The sequence below is a fragment of the Melanotaenia boesemani genome, chromosome 6 (genome assembly GCF_017639745.1).
Source record: "Melanotaenia boesemani isolate fMelBoe1 chromosome 6, fMelBoe1.pri, whole genome shotgun sequence".
Taxonomy (NCBI): domain Eukaryota; kingdom Metazoa; phylum Chordata; class Actinopteri; order Atheriniformes; family Melanotaeniidae; genus Melanotaenia; species Melanotaenia boesemani.
In genome coordinates, this window is record NC_055687.1 from 3,835,590 (window position 1) to 3,852,672 (window position 17,083).

General features: G+C 42.0%; 2 protein-coding genes and 1 long non-coding RNA gene across 5 annotated transcripts in view; 2 read left to right on the forward strand and 1 right to left on the reverse strand.

Annotated features, from left to right (window-relative positions):
• The window catches only part of LOC121641647 (gastrula zinc finger protein XlCGF8.2DB-like), a 399,458-nt gene that overhangs the window by 289,366 nt on the left and 93,009 nt on the right, over window positions 1-17,083 (forward strand).
• Window positions 1-17,083, reverse strand: part of LOC121641689 (E3 SUMO-protein ligase ZBED1-like) — a 631,274-nt gene that overhangs the window by 105,930 nt on the left and 508,261 nt on the right. The window lies entirely within an intron of this gene.
• LOC121641711 lies at window positions 5,915-7,055 on the forward strand. 4 transcript variants are annotated; one of them, XR_006010767.1, is made up of 3 exons: window positions 5,915-5,952; window positions 6,289-6,400; window positions 6,920-6,998. It is a non-coding gene; the product is annotated as an uncharacterized LOC121641711 (long non-coding RNA). The 4 variants fall into 4 exon arrangements; XR_006010766.1 differs by lacking the exon at window positions 5,915-5,952 and adding an exon at window positions 6,159-6,202; XR_006010765.1 differs by lacking the exon at window positions 5,915-5,952 and adding an exon at window positions 6,166-6,202 and having other exon boundaries at window positions 6,269-6,400.

Genomic DNA, 17,083 nt, shown 5'->3' on the forward strand with positions numbered 1-17,083 from the left:
GTCAGTCCACATGAGAGCTCACACAGGTGAGAGGCCATTTGCTTGAAAAGCTTGTAGGAAAATAATTGCTGAATTATACTCGGAGGAGTGAAACCATATATTTGTGAAGCGTGGGAAAGGTTTCAGTAACAGCCATGTTTTGCTGCAATGTACAACTCACGCAGACAAAGGGTGTGAAAAGTTCCAGCCTGGTAACATGGAAACTCACACATTAAATGGATAGGAACATAAGTTTAGTAACTCCAGCATTTTAAAGTGTAACAAGTACAAATTAAATATACTAATATGGAAGAATTCCTCAAATTTTCCAAGTACAAAACTTTAGTCCCACATTATACATGCCCTTGGACCAAGTGTTGGAGAGCACTCCTTCCGAGGACTCCTCGTTCTGCTGGGGGACTTCAGTGCCCACGTGGATATGACAGTGAGACCTGGAGGGATGTGTTTGAGAGGAACGGCCCCCCTGATCTGAATCCAAGTGGCCTTTCCTTTCTGGACATCTGTGCTCATCATGGATTGTCCATAACGAACACCTTGTTCAGGCTTAAGATGTCCACGTGTGCACTTGGCACCAGGACACTCTAGACCGCAGTTTGTCTTGCAGCAGCATGTCTCAGACACTCGGGTGAGGAGGGGTCAATTTTTAACTAGGGCTGCCACAACCGATTATTTTGATAACCGAGTAGTCACTGAATATTTTGGTGATTAGTCAACTAATTGGATCATATGTAATTTGTATGTTAACGCACCGGTATTCAGCTGCTCTTATATAACCAAAAGTAGTTTCCAGCTTGAAGTGTTTTCTCTAAGTGTTACGTGCTATCTAATAAGCCTGTACCCTAGCTCATTGTAGACATCAATGTTAGCAGCTAACTAGCCAATTAGCTTACCGAGACATGGCCAAGGTGGTGAGGGGGTCCAGTGTGTTTGCCTCAGGATTGGGTCTCTGCTGTTTGCAGATGATGTGGTTCTGTTGACTTTATCGGGCTGTGATCTCCACTCGGCGATTCGCAGTCGAGTGTGAAGCGGTTGGGATGAGAATCAACACCTCAAAATCCGAGACCATGGTCCTCAGCCGGAAAAAGGGTGGAGTGTCATCTCCGGGTCAGGAATGAGGTCCTGCCCCAAGTAGAGACATTTCTGGGGGTCTTGTTCACGAGTGAGGAAGGATGGAATGGGAGATTGACAGGTGGAACACTGTGGCGGACTCTGCGTTGGTCTGTTGTAGTGAAGAAGGAGCTGAGCTCTTGATTTACTGGTCGATGGGATGGGCACATGGGATTGGGAAAATGTAGCAGATAAACTAATGTTTTGACAACTTGGGCTCTTGGAAACATTCTGGTCCAGACCACTTGGTGACAGTAATGCCACCAATTCATTTTCCCTACCGCCAAAAAGCACAGAGATCAGGATTTACTGAACCGATCGCAGGGAAAAAAGAAAGATAAGAAATGTGGAGAAACAGGTAACTGGGATGAAAGGGCAGATATCTTGCTCTAGGATTAACAGTAAATGTGTTTCTTATTACATCATGTCTGTGCTGGGAATGTTTATTCCTCCATAGGGGGGGCACTGTAGAAGAAGTTTGAGAACCACTGGCTTAACCCAACTAAAAGGTGGATTAACCCCAGAACCAAATATTCATAGTTTTAACTTCTTTAAAGTAGACAGTACTACTACAGTCATTTAGCAGACGCTTTTATCCAAAGCGACTTACATCTGAGAGGAAGAACACAAGCAAGGATTTAAACAAGATGGGACGTCATAAATAAATATCCGACTGGTGTGAGTCCAGTTGGACCCAGGTGCTGTCATGTAGTGCTAGAGGCAGTACATTTTATTTGTTTGTTTTTTTGTAAGTCCCATGTTTAAATACAAGATCACGATTTCATCACAAAATATCATCTTGGGCATAAGTACACACAGAAATTCACTTTCTTTTTCATCATGCATGTATTTGCATATCTGTAGATTATATTTAGTAGGATGTGTTTTCTAATATTACAGAAATAATATTTTTCTTCATGTAATGTTTTTTTTGTCTTTCCAGATCTCCCAAAGCAGTATGTCTGCAAAAAGGAGGAGGTTCTTTCAGGCCATCATCTCTGTAAAAAGGAAAAGAACCGCGGTTTGGACCAGAAGAAACCACTGCCTCCATGCATTAAAGAAGAACAGGATGATTCCTGCACTAGTCAAGATCTTCATCAGCCTGTACTGAAGCAGGAATACAATATTGTTATGGTGACATATGAAGGAAGTGACCACAGTGAACCTGAGTGTCAAGACCAGGAAGAACACAGCAGAAGTCCCAGTAGTGGTGCAGACATTTCCCCCATGTCAGAGAGTCGATGCATCACTGATACGAGTGAAAAGTCTCTAAAGTGTGGCTTTTGTGGAAAAGTTTATAAGTCTAAGTCTAAACTAAAGGCACATTATAGAGTCCACACAGGTGAAAAACCATATTCTTGCAAAACATGTGGGAAAAGATTTTCCAGCTCCTCTGCTTTGTATAATCACATAAACACGCACACAGGTGAGAGGCCGTACTTCTGTAAAACCTGTGGGAAAGCTTTCAGAGTGAATGAAAAATTACTGATCCACATGAGAACCCACACGGGTGAGAGGCCATACTCTTGTAAAACATGCGGGAAAAGTTTCACACAAAATGGAAATTTGACCGTTCACATGAGAACCCACACAGGCGAGAGGCCATATCCCTGTGAAACATGTGGGAAACGTTTCAGTAATAATGGCGATTTGCTGCGTCACATATCGACCCACACTGGTGAGAGGCCGTATTCTTGCAAAACGTGTGGGAAACGTTTCACTCAAAATGGTAGTTTGACTGCTCACATGAGAACCCACACAGGTGAGAGGCCGTACCTTTGTGAAACATGTGGGAAACGTTTGTCACAACAGGGACTTACTGATCCACATAACCACTCAACACGGATAAGAAGCTCTAGTCCTGAAATATCTGTGGAAAAAAATACCATGTTACCAAGACATGCAACTTACATGAGTGCACTGGAAGGTAGTGTGTAGGTAGTGTGTAGTGCACTAAGCACCACCTTCTGTGGTGACACTATCGTGGGTAAATGCTGATCCAAACTGAGCACTAACGTTCTGAACTTACCGATAATGATGTACCAGCTCTTGACGGTGATTCTTAATTTACTTTGTTTACTCCTTATTTAACCCCACCTGTAAACTTTGTCATGTCCAGCACAGGATCCTCCTCGGGCTGCACATGAATTAGAACGTATGCTTATTTATTTTAAGGTATATGATCCTCCTACATGCTGCCTAATAGCAGCGCCGCTCCGTTAATATACTTTTGTTTTAGGACAATCCGTCCAAGTTCTTCCAAAATCACGTTAACATACGTGTTTGCATGTCATCATACTTTTATGCTATTAAATGCGTTTTAAAAGGCCTCATTAGTGAAACAAAGAACCGTGGCCTCCACTGTATTAATCTATCTCAGTAGAGAACAATAGAAACCATCAGCACACGTTCATGTGTCTTTAAAAGGTCTCCACCATACCTGTTAGTATAAAGTACAATTTAAAACACTAATAAAACAGCTTTTAAATAAACAAAGATATCTTAACTGAATTAAAGTACTTTACATAATACATGTGTTTTATTGGTGTTTACACTGATACGTTCACGTCTGCAACAGGAAACCGATTCTACTAGAAACCAAAATTTAAAATATGAAATGCAGTAATGAAGACGCTAAAACAGGGATGCAGAAAACATTTTATTTAAACTTTTTATTAAAACATTTCTCTCTTGCCGCCTCCTCTTCTCCACAGCAGCGTCCTAGCCCGCAGGTGGTAAATGCCTCAGTGCCACTGCTGGCTCGGTGGTTCGATGCCACAGTGACCTACGGTGAGCACACAGTGGCAGGTTATATAACAGCAAACATTATTATGTACTTTATGGGTACTTTGCAGACTCTTATTTAAAGTGATGTACAATCAGCTACGGCTTAGTCAGCGTTACCATGGAAACGGCCCGGTTCTCTAACCAGGGGTGTTTCCTAATCAGTTTTCAGATCAAGGACCATTTCGTTTACGCCAGAGACCCCGCAGTGCTTAATCTGGAGGTTCAACAATCATGAATAAACATACGGAACCTATAGCATTAATCATTTTTAACACTTATAGCCCATCTACATCCGCAAAATCGGCTATAAAACTGCTAATATTCACGTTGCTAACTCTACTGCAGCCTCCAACAAATGATCCATAACTGTCATCAGGGATAGAAGAGATAAGAAGCATGCTGCAGTTTATCTTAGAATTATGATCAAATAACTTCATACTTATAACAGTAGAAAACAGCCTCCGCCTGCATCGGTACCGCTGAGTCGGTGGCTGCCAGCTTTGAAAAACTGGTTGAAAGTCCCTCCCCTTCCGCTACGTCAGCAAGATGGCGTCCGTTTAGTGCGTGTAGTGTCCATCGTTTCGCACTAGATTTTTGGCCGAGTTTAGGGCAGCATCCGGGTACTTTCAGTGCACTGAGTTTTTACTGAGATTTCTGTGTCAGCGCACTAAGCACTTAAATGTAGTGTTGGAAGTATAGAAGTGTGCGGACTGGGACACACCCTGTGTGTTTTAACATCAGCTCTGTTTTTCAGCTTTGTTTACATGGGGAAATGCAGTTTACCGAACAAGCTAGGTATTTTCCCCACCTGCTCCTTGACACACTAGCAAACTAGACTGAATGAGAGGGCTGAACTTTACTGGGTTTGGTCTGGGTTCCATGGACCAGACACAAATCTTACAGGAATGTCTACAGCTGGAAAGTAAACTGAGGATGCTGCACTGATAATGCTGCAAGTGCTGCTAGCTTTAAGTTGAGACAGAGATTAATGCAAAACTTTGCACAAACATAAAGTAATATGAGGGTCAAGAAGAGAAGAGAAGTAATCTGGGGCGTTAACAGCTGTTTAACTGTTACACCACTGACTACTGCCATTTTTTCCTATGTCAGTGTAAGAAAGTAAATATAACCTTAGGTGCTGCTTATCTGTTTATTTTGTACCTCTTAACCCTTGATACTTAATTCCTGTCACTTGCATGTGATTTAGTAAAATTATGAAGCATATATTGCTTTAATTGTGGCTTAGTGTTGTGGACTGATCTCGTGTGTCAGCAGACTATGTTAATGCCAGTAGTTTGGTGCCTTTCCTTGTTGCTGTTGTAAATATAAGAACATTGATGATTAGATGATTTACTTTAGATGGCTGTGCTGGGATGCAGACTTTCTTTTCATAAAAGTAAAATTTAAGCTAAGCTGAATAGACTCAGCCAAGTTTAAGTAATCCTACTAAGTTTTCACTCTTAAGGCCAATTTCCACCGGGTCCGTGTGCGCCACGTTACGCCTGCACCACGGTTTCATTCAGACCGCCGCGACACGTCAGCTCACATCGGGAGTGTGTCATACGCAACGCAAGTGCAGTCCATGTAGCTGGATCTGCAAGATCACGCGTAATTTCTCAAGGTCCATGTGCTGTGCAATGCAAGTCCACTGAACTTTTAACACATCCTTGAACCTAACTGAATTGGTAGTATGCATTAAAAAGAACCTATTAATGTGTTAATACGTACGTGAAACTCACCATCCACTCCCACATCTGTTGATATCTTGGTCCAAACCTTCTCCCTGCTGTTGTCCTTGTAAAAAGGATCTGTGGTGTCATATAAAATCTTGTGATTCTCCATTTACAGGATAAACATCTCCCCATCCATAATGAAGAGAATAAAAACTGAGATGGGACATAGAGTTATACCAGAAATTGTTTTATTAGGACTTTGGTTTAGGTGTAGTGAGCTGCTAACATGTGCAGAGCTTGAAATTCAACAAGAAATTCCCCTGCTAGCGCTGCAGCGTTGAAATATTTCTGGGTTAGGGTAGGTTTACTCTCTGGATTAGGGTAGGTTTACTGTCTGGATTAGGGTAGGTTTACTATCTGGGTTAGGATAGGTTTACTATCTGGGTTAGGGTAGGTTTACTGTCTGGATTAGGGTAGGTTTACTATCTGGATTAGGGTAGGTTTACTGTCTGGGTTAGGGTAGGTTTACTCTCTGGATTAGGGTAGGTTTACTGTCTGGGTTAGGATAGGTATTCTCTGGGTTAGGGTAGGTTAATATCTGGGTTAGGGTAGGTTTACTCTCTGGGTTAGGGCAGGTTACTCTGGGTTAGGGCAGTTTTACTCTCTGGGTTAGGATAAGTTTACTATCTGGATAAGGCCAGGTTACTCTGGGTTAGGATAGGTTTACTATCTGGGTTAGGGCAGGTTACTCTGGGTTAGGGTAGGTTTACTATCTGGGTTAGGATAGGTTTACTCTCTGGGTTAGGGTAGGTTTACTCTCTGGGTTAGGGTAGGTTTACTCTCTGGGTTAGGATAGGTTAACTATCTGGATTAGGGTAGGTTTACTGTCTGGGTTAGGGCAGGTTACTCTGGGTTAGGGCAGGTTTACTCTCTGGGTTAGTGTAGGTTACTCTAGGTTAGGGCAGGTTACTCTGGGTTAGGGTAGGTTTACTATCTGGGTTAGGATAGGTTTACTCTCTGGGTTAGGGTAGGTTTACTCTCTGGGTTAGGGTAGGTTTACTCTCTGGGTTAGGGTGGTTTACTCTCTGGGTTAGGATAGGTTTACTGTCTGGGTTAGGGCAGGTTTACTATCTGGGTTAGGGTAGGTTTACTCTCTGGGTTAGTGTAGGTTACTCTGGGTTAGGGCAGGTTTACTGTCTGGGTTAGGGCAGGTTACTCTGGGTTAGGGCAGGTTTACTCTCTGGGTTAGTGTAGGTTACTCTAGGTTAGGGCAGGTTTACTGTCTGGGTTAGGATAGGTTTACTATCTGGATTAGGATAGGTTTACTCGGTTTACTCTCTGGGTTAGGGCAGGTTTACTCTCTGGGTTAGGGTAGGTTTACTCTCTGGGTTAGTGTAGGTTACTCTGGGTTAGGGCAGGTTTACTGTCTGGGTTAGGATAGGTTTACTATCTGGGTTAGGGTAGGTTACTCTGGGTTAGGGCAGGTTTACTGTCTGGGTTAGGATAGGTTTACTATCTGGGTTAGGGTAGGTTACTCTGGGTTAGGGTAGGTTTACTCTTGTGAACTTGTGAAACACTCCTTTTTTACATGTGTTTTTTAAAATCAGCTTTTTCAAGTGAACAGGTATCCGTAAAACATAATGTCTGAACTATGTGTGAACAACCACTGTTATAAGTTAAAACAAATATTACGTTGTGCTTCCAGAATGAGTGTGCTAATAGAGGAAGATGCTGTGGTGGTCAAACAACTGGATGCAGGTATCTAGTGCAGCTGGAACTGATCTTGGCTGAAATTAGAAAGTCACAAAAAGAACAAGAGCTGTCATTTCATCTGTCAGATGTGTTAGACACTTCATTATACATTCGTACTGGCCTATAGCTCTTTTTTTCTTTTCAAAGTGCACCAGATTGATGCTTTTGAATATAAAATGTCCTAAATTTTCTTCTGGGGTGCATGCCCCAATTTCCCCCCTACAGTGGTTGTATCCTTCTAACCTTTTTCAGCCCCAACCCGTTTTCATGTCTTTTTCCAGTCCGGCCTTATCTGAACTCAACGCGTATGTATGGAGATGCTTCTGACATGTGCTGCGCCTGCTGTGAGCCAAACCACAATGGCCTACAACAGCCGCGGTTAATTTCCAAGGCTGCGGTGCACACAGACCCAGTTTTGGCCTTTAGCTGTCTCTAACTTTTAACTACATTAGCTCTCACTGTGACTCAACAAATCACTTTAAAGTAGCACTGTGTAGCACAATGACCTTAACAATACGTGTTTCTGACTCATTGTGTTGCCACTCTAACAATTATTAATAAATATAAAATAATATTATATTCTTGTGATCACCGTTGCCCAGCACCATCCCAAGGCTAAGAAACTGTACTTGACAACTTTTTGTTTTTCTTTTACGGGAAGCTGTATAACTTTACAGCAGCATTTAGCTTCACGGCACACGCCAGCAACTGGGTATCAACACGCTGGCTGTTTTGGATGGCGGCTGATTCAGCAAATAAACACAAGCAGACATTGTCAGAGGAAGAGAGAATTAGAAAAAGAGAAATGGATGGAGTAAGAAATAACAATGAACTCTGACTTTTACTGTCCAGAGAGAAAACTGAGAAGAGACAGGATGCCAAATGGATGCTGAATTAGTTGTTGTTTCGGGGCGTCATAATTAGCTGGGTTTATATAACTTAAGTAAAGTTTATGTATGCAGCACTTTTCAGAGGTTAAAAGCCACAAAGTCCTTTACAGTTGTCAAAATTAAGAGCAAAGAAAAAACGCAAACAAAATATAGCATAAAACAAAAAGACCAAGCCCTTATCTAATTAAAAGCCACCCTATATTTAGCTGCTTTTAAAAAGTTTGGTTAGAATCTAAGGCAGTGTTTCACAGTCTGGGGGCCACAGGTTTAAAAACCCTTATAATGGGTCTGTGAAACCACCAACAGTCAGACCTCAGACAACTCCAGGATTAACTAAACCTGTCAGCCAGGTCAGCTGCACAGGATGGATTTCCATGGCAACGTTTTGTGAAACCAAATGCGGTTCAGCCAGGGTGATCCATTCCCTGGGTTTTCAGAAACGGCCTCCTGGTACTGGTCGTCTCCACATCCGTGTTCTTTCTTCAACACAGAAACAAACTTTTTGTTTTTAACCACCTCATTTTGGGTTATTTTTCACTTTGTACTTGACATTTTGTTCATATACAGATTTTTTTTTTTTTCACGTCTTTGTTACATGAGAATTTTTCTTTTGCACCAAATAATATATGGAGGGTGTACAATATGTTATGTTTTGAAATCTAAGGTAATTACTTTTGTGAAATTTGTTTGATTTATAAACGACTTTCCATCACAAGCAGATTGATTTAGTGGTTATTGTATCTTTGTGAACCATTGTATGTGATTGTAATGTCATTAACCATCAGTGCCTGATGTTTTTATGATTGTTTTGTATCTACTGTCGGGATGATGCTTTGCAAGGTAATCATGTATCATCTGCTGGAAGTTGATGTGTGATTTATACACTTATTGTTTGACATTTCATATTTAATACTAAAATAAGTACTTGAGTTTATTTACTGTTGTACTCTGAAGTCTGAATGTTTAATGCTGAGGTTGCGTTTACATGGTAAACTTCTCAAATGAACAGGTCAGTTTGTTCATTTGGTTGATAATCCAAATAATTTCAGCGCTATTCTCAGTATTATCCTGCTGGTGGAGCTGTCGGACCAAAGAAGAAGAAGAACTATGAAGGCAGAAGCTGGTTATGGAGCTGGATAATCCAGATGTAATATCATCACTTTTAGGATCGTAATCAAAGCTGAGAGTTACAGTCGTGTGCATGTACTGCATTAGAATTTAGGTTTTATCTCTCAGGACACATTGGGATTTACTACCAGGTCTTAAAATGAAGTAAAATCAAACCTCAGATGAACAACATGACATATCATTATTTAATGAACTGAAATGTGTCCCTAACTTGTCATGTGTGCTGTCGTCTTGGTTTGATGATGAATGTGAACAGTAAGATGAAGAGGACTGTACAACAATAAATTTTTAGTAATGCTTGTCAGTAACATCAGTGCAGAACTGCTCTGAAATGGCAAGCGGAGGTGAAAGAAGAGAAGCTGCAGGTGCAGTCGCCTTCATTTATCAGCCGGCGTAGGAATGATGGGGCCTTGATAAATCCATCATCATACATGTTACACCCTTAATTATTCCTGGCTTAGAAGCCACGTCCAGTGAGGTCAAACCATGAAGACGTTCTGCCAAAACAAACTTATCAACGGTGGAGATGGAAAGCCTCACTTGTGAGGTGGAAAAGAATAAAGAGGTGATTTTTGGCAGCCTAAAAACCAGAGTCTAAGGAAGAAAACACTACAAGAGGATCACAGAGGCTGTTAATAGCCTCGCCGTTGTTGATCCGACTCCGGCAGAGGTGTATATATATGTGTGTGTATATATATGCCCATGATTAACGTTTTATTAGTTTTTAATTAGGATAACAGTCCATACCTGGTAGCTGAAAGTCACAATTCTTTAGTTTGCGCACTTGAAAATATAAACATGCTAAGAGATCAATTAAACCTTAAAACTGTGAATAAAACCTTTTCAAACTGCTATACGTCTGTGTTTACCTGCATTAGCTTAGGATTGTTGTGGTCAAGGTTCTGTTATATGAAGCCACTTTTTACAGCTTCCAGAAGAGAAAACTGCAGCTTCTAGCATTTCCACCTGTCTAGTAAAGAACTGCACGTTTTAGTGCACAGCATGGGAAACGTTGGCCTGATTAAATACAGTAGTTGTACAACGTTAAGGTCTAGACTTCTTGTTAGAAAAGGCGGATCGGCTCCTGTCTCCTCCGTAGAGCCCCAGTGGAGGCTGAGCTGGGCTCGGTTCTCTGGACATCCTCCTCACCAGAAGCCTCAGTTAGCATGGTATGCAGGACTGCACAGGACAGAACTATGTTGCAGACTTTCTCTGGAGAGTACAGCAGCGTTCCCCGGCTGAGACATCCACCTGCCCTTCAGCAACCCGTGCAGCCTCCACCATGCACGTGTGTGTAGTAGACAAAACAGGAGTTGAATTTATTTTGTTATTTTATTCTGTATGACATAATTCTTTTAGAGGGGTGTATTTGTTTTCCTGTTTGAGATGTTAGTCCTGTCATTTTCACATAGCACCGCTCACATCTCAGTCATGAAACATATTGACTTGAGAGCTGAACGGTTGCTTTCGGTTCTTGACTCAAGCTGTTTATCCCCACTCAGGGTGTAAAACGGGCACTGTTGAACCTGCTGTGTGGCAGGGTTTGTCAGCAGGGTGATGAGATGCTCCCAGAGAGAGTATAGGTATGAGTTTGTTTGCAAACACAGATCTCTGTTTGTATTTATCATTATGTCTATTTGTAGTGTTTAAGGATTTGTGGTTCTGTTAACTTTGAGTTAATTTAATTGTCATGTGCGGGCTTAGGCTGTTTATCATATTTATTTTCCAAAATAATTTTTAAGTGCGTTGGTGTGCACTCCTAGCAGTATCAGTAAACTATTTTACTTTATTCTTTGTGGAAATTCCATTTTAACATGCTTTTTAGCAAATTAGTTAATTCTGTGTACTTAATATGTGGCAGCTTATGCTTATGTAAAGAATTTAATGTTGTGTTCTGTGGTGGTGTTTTATTTTGACAAATAAGAACGGAAGTCTGGTGGTTGTTGGTTCGGCTTTGACAATGCCGGAAAGAAAAATAAAGGCAACGTGTCGTGCCAGTTCAGCAGTACCCTTTGTGTCATTATTTTATATATCATATCAGCATAGGCACATAAACAAAACCCTCGGCCACATTGGGGGCAGCTCCTGCGTAGTTTAACTTTTTACAGTGTTCATTTAACATGAGTTGGAGACGCCAGCAGCTTGCAGGAGTCTTCCTCGTATCTCATCTAGATGGACAGTATGAAGTAGCTGTGAGGACACTAGTTGGGAGCACCAGAAGTGACTATGAACATGAGCTGGCAAGGATTTTTCCCAGACAACTGACAAAAGCTGCTTTTCTCCTGTGGGATGGTCCACCAGCAGCTGTCCAGACAGACTGATGCCATAAAGGAGAAATTACAAGAAACATTTGGACAGCAACATTTTCTGGACTGTTTTGGAGCAAACCAGGTGAGTATTTGGAAGTCAATGCAGCAGAGATCAAGCTAGCTGGTTCAAGATGCTTTCAAGGCTTTGGGAATGTAGCTCAGAAAGAGGAAACATTTAGAAGACTTCTTGCAGGGTTTGACCAAGTCCTGGGAGCCAAATGTCATCAACAGGTTGCTAGTGATTTGTAAGCCCTGGTAATTGCAGACCTTTGTGAGACAACCAGAGAGACACTCAAACTAAATTGTGTAATCCCTCCATTCCACCAGCCTCCAGCAGGGGGTGATGCAACAGCAATGGTGGACTTCATTGCTGACAGAAGCTGATTGTACAAAGTTGTGGAAAAGCTCACTGAGAACATGAGCGAAATGAGAATGGAAATGAGACGTGTGGTGGGAGACCATCAACCCTGCAGCGGGAAGTTCATTGTCAGTGCACCAGCAGGGAGGCAGGCTGCCAGTCACGTCATCCACAGGTTGAGCACAGAGGTCGTTCACCTGTCCATGGCTGGCATGAAAGAGGAGTGGGAAAAGTTCCTGCAGGGAGATGGGGTGACTGGTCACCTGCAGAGCAGCAAGCCTTTTCCCCCAACTGGCGGAGTCCCAGTCCAACAAGAGGTCCATTCTTTAAGGAGTCCCAGAGGCAGAGGGTAGTTCTCCTCCTGTTCCCAAAGAGGGAGAACTCATCTAGATAGTTGTTAAAAGGGATGTAGCTGATGCTGCGGGCCAAACACCAGCTAGAGACAACACACGGGCCCACAAGAAATATGTCATTTTACACCAAAACGATGCACTGATCTAGGACAAGACTAAGCCGTGCTGTACTACAATCAGCTGATCATCAACAGCCGTCATGATTTCTAAAACAACATGAGAGTAGAGGGAGGAAGCAGCTGCTGGACAAACCCGGAGGCGACCACAGATCCTCTAGAGCAGAGACGTTGGTGCAAAATGTGTATGTATAGATATATATATACAGTCATGGACAAAATTGTTGGTACCCTTCGGTTAATGAAAGAAAATATCACAGTGATCACAGAAATAACTTGAATCTCACAAAAGTAATAATAAATAAAAATTCTATGAAATTTAACCAATGAAAATCAGGCACTGCTTTCAACCATGTTTCAACAGAATTATTTAAAAAAATAAACTCATGAAACAGGCCTGGACAAAAATGATGGTACCCTTAACTTAATATTTTGTTGCACAACCTTTTGAGGCAATCACTGCAATCAAACAATTCCTGTAACTGTCAGTGAGACTTCTGCACCTCTCAGCAGGTATTTTGGTCCACTCCTCATAAGCAAACTGCTCCAGTTGTCTCAGGTTTGAAGGAAGCCTTTTCCAGACGGCATGTTTCAGCTCCTCCCAAAGATGCTCAATACGATTTAGGTCAGGGCTCATAGAAGGCCACTTTAGAATAGTCCAATGTTTCGTTCTTAGCCATTCTTGGGTGATTTTAGCTGTGTTTTGGGTCATTGTCCTGTTGCAAGACCCATAACCTGCGACTGAGACCAAGCTTTCTGACACTGGCCAGCACATTTCTCTCTAAAATCTCTTGATAGTCTTGAGATTTCATTGTACCGGCACAGATTCAAGACACCCTGTACCAGATGCAGCAAAGCAGCCCCAGAACATAACAGAGCCTCCTCCATGTTTCAAAGTAGGGACGGTGTTCTTTTCTTCATATGCTTCATTTTTACATCTGTAAACATAGAGCTGATGAGCCTTGGCAAAAAGTTCCATTTTTGTCTCATCTGTCCATAGGACATTCTCCCAGAAGCTTTGTGGCTTGTCAACATGTAGTTTGGCTTTTTTATGATTTGTTTTCAACAATGGTGTCCTCCTTGGTCGTCTCCCATTAAGTCCACTTTGGCTCAAACGACGACGGATGGTGCGATCTGACACTGATGTTCCTTGAGCTTGAAGTTGACCTTTATTCTCTTTAAAAGTTTTTCTGGGCTCTTTTGTTACCGTTCGTATTATCCGTCTGTTTGATTTGTCATCAGTTTTCCTCCTGCAGCCACGTCCAGGGAGGTTGGCTACAGTCCCATGGATCTTACATTTCTGAATAATATGTGCAACTGTAGTCACAGGAACATCAAACTGCTTGGAGATGGTCTTATGGCCTTTACCTTTAACATGCTTGTCTATAATTTTCTTTCTAATCTCCTGAGACAACTCTTTCCTTTGCTTCCTCTGGTCCATATTGAGTGTGGTACACACCATGTCACCAAACAGCACAGTGACTACCTGTAGCTTATATATAGGCCCATTTACTGGTTACAAGATCGTAGACACCTGTAATGCTAATTAGTGGACACACCTTGGATTAACACGTCCCTTTGGTCACATTATTTTCAGTCTTTTGTAGGGGTACCATCATTTTTGTCCAGGCCTGTTTCATGAGTTTATTTTTTTAAATAATTCTGTTGAAACATGGTTGAAAAGCAATGCCTGATTTTCATTGGTTAAATTTCATAGAATTTTTATTTATTATTACTTTTGTGAGATTCAAGTTATTTCTGTGACCATTGTGATATTTTCTTTCATTAATCGAAGGGTACCAACAATTTTGTCCATGACTGTATATATATATATATATATATATATATATATATATATATATGTATATATATATATATATATACATGCAAAACATTTAAACTTTTACCCCAATAAGAAATCCTCTTCTAACTTATGTTTTATATATGATTTTATGTTTAACTTCTATGTTTTCTACTCTATTCTGTTCTTTTCTATTCTATTCTACAGTCATTTAGCAGATGTTTTCCTCAAAGCGACGTACATCTGAGAGTAAGACCAAGACAAGCAAGAATTCAACCAGGAGGGACGTCATCATGAAGTGATAGTCAGACTGCTGTGAGTCCAGTTGGGTCATGTAGTGCTAGAGGCAGTGCTTTTTTCCCTCTTCCCCTCCCTACAATAGTCCTTTGTTTAATTACAAGATCACAATTTCTTTACACAACATCATCTTGGGCATAAGTGCACGCAGCTTCTTCAGTACTGAGCTTCGCCAAAGAGCTGGACAAATCTTTTTAACTCATTCCGATGAGTAAAAGAGTTAAGCTAAGTGTGGAAATGCTCCTTAAACAACTGAGTCTTTAGCTTGCTTTTAAAAGTGGATAAGGACTCTGCGGATCGGATGGAGTTTGGTAGATGGTTCCACCACCGGGGAACAACAGAGAAGAGTCTAGCTACTGATGTGGCGCCACCTTGTGGTGGGAGCACTAGGCGTCTTTCACTGGCAGAGTGTAACTGTGGAGAGGGAGTGTAGCTCTGGATTAAGGAGTGGAGGTAGACCGGAGCCGTTTGGGTTTTTGTTTTGTAAGCCAGAAGCAGAGCTTTGAATCTGATGCGCTGCAACTGGAATCCAGTGGAGAGCGATTAGCAGCGGAGTGACATGAGCTCCTTTGGGCTGGTTGAAGACCAGACGTGCTGCTGCGTTCTGGATCATCTGCAGAGGTTTAACCGAGCATGCAGGCAGGCCAGCCAGTAAGGAGTTGCAGTAGTCAATGTGTGAAATGACCAGAGCCTGGACCAGGAGCTGGGTCGTGTGTTCAGTCAGGTAGGGTCTGATCCTCCTGATGTTGTAGAGAGAAAATCGGCAAGATCGAGCAACCGAAGCGACGTGGTCCTTAAAGGTCAGCTGGTTGTCTACCATGACACCAAGATTCCTGGTAGAAGACGTAGACACAAGCGTGATGGAGTCAAGCTGCACGCTTATCTGTGGCTGTAAGGAAGGATTGGCTGGACAGACAATAAGCTCGGTCTTGGACAGATTTATGTTAAAGTGACGATCCTTCATCCATGTGGAGATATCAACAAGGCATGCTGATATTTGCATTGAGACGGGTTGAGATGTTTGTTGCTATGTTTGATTACTGGAAATTCTATCAATACAGTACAGCGCGTATCCTGACTCGTACCTCTTCCTTTCAACATATTTCCCCTGTCCTTCAACAACTCCACTGGCTCCCAATAAAATACAGAATTAACTATAAATTACTGGTCCTCACTTTCAAAGGTATTCACCATCTGGCCCCTCCTTATCTGTCTGATCTCCTCCATATTGCCACTCCCTCCCGTGCTCTCAGGTCATCCTCCTCCATTCACCTTACTGTTCCCTCTGCCCGTCTCTCTACCATGGGGAGCAGAGCCTTCAGTCGCTCTGCTCCCCAGCTCTGGAACTCACTTCCATCCGAGATTAGGAACATCAACTCCCTTCCATCATTCACATCTGCACTCAAAACCCACCTGTTTAAACTGGCATACTCCCTATAACCCATGTATACTGACTGTTTTGTGTCATTTTTATATCAATGTCCGTTATCTCTTTTAACTCTTATGTAATTTATGTTTTTATTGTCTTTTTATTTATTTTTTATTTTTGTGTACGGTGACCTTGGGTGTTTGAAAGGCGCCAAGAAATAAAATGCATTATTATTATTATTATTATCTATTGTATCTGTCTGACATATATTGTATGTCAACTCATTAATTTTCTATTATGTTTAGTCCATTTCAGGATCACGGGTGGCTGGACTCTATATTCCAGCAATTAGCATATGAGAGGCAGGGTATACTCAGGTTTATTCTATTTTTATTTATTTTTTCCTGTATTTCTGTTTCAGAAGGGTCAGATCGTTGGCATCAAGCAGAGAAGGAAAAGCAGAAACTATTAGAACTGGGTTCAGAACTGTCCAAAGCACTATTATAACTGGAAGGATGGTGGGGAACCATCATCTTCCAGGAAGAAATGTGGTCAGAAAAACATCCTGAATGATGGTGATCAGTGATCAGTAAAAGGTTTGGTGGAACCAGATGGAAGAAAAACAGCAGTAGAACTCAGGACCATGTTTAGTAGTGAAAGTTAGAACTTTTCCACATGAACAATGTGAAGAAACTCAAGGGACTGAACAGCTGTGTAGTCAGAAGAAAACCACTAATCAGTGAGGATAATTGGAGAAAAAGGCTTCAGGTTGCTAGGGAGCATAAAGACTGGACTCTGGAGCCATGGAAGAAGGTCATGTGGTCTGATGAGTCCAGATCTACCGTGGTCCAGAGTGATGGAGCATCAGAAGAGAGGAGGATGAAGGGAAGCAGCATCATGTCTAGTGCTGCTGTACAAGCCTGTGGGGGCAGTCTATGTTCTGGTGTTGCTGCAGTGGGTCAGGTCTAAACTCAGATCATCTCCACCTGCTTTCTACAACATGACGATGAGTTCACTGGACTCCAACGGCCTCCACAGCCACCAGATCTCAGTCCAGTAGAGCAGCTTTGGGATGTGGTGGAACGGGAGATTCTCATCATGGATGCAGCCGACAAACCTGCAGCAACTGTGTGATGCTGTCAT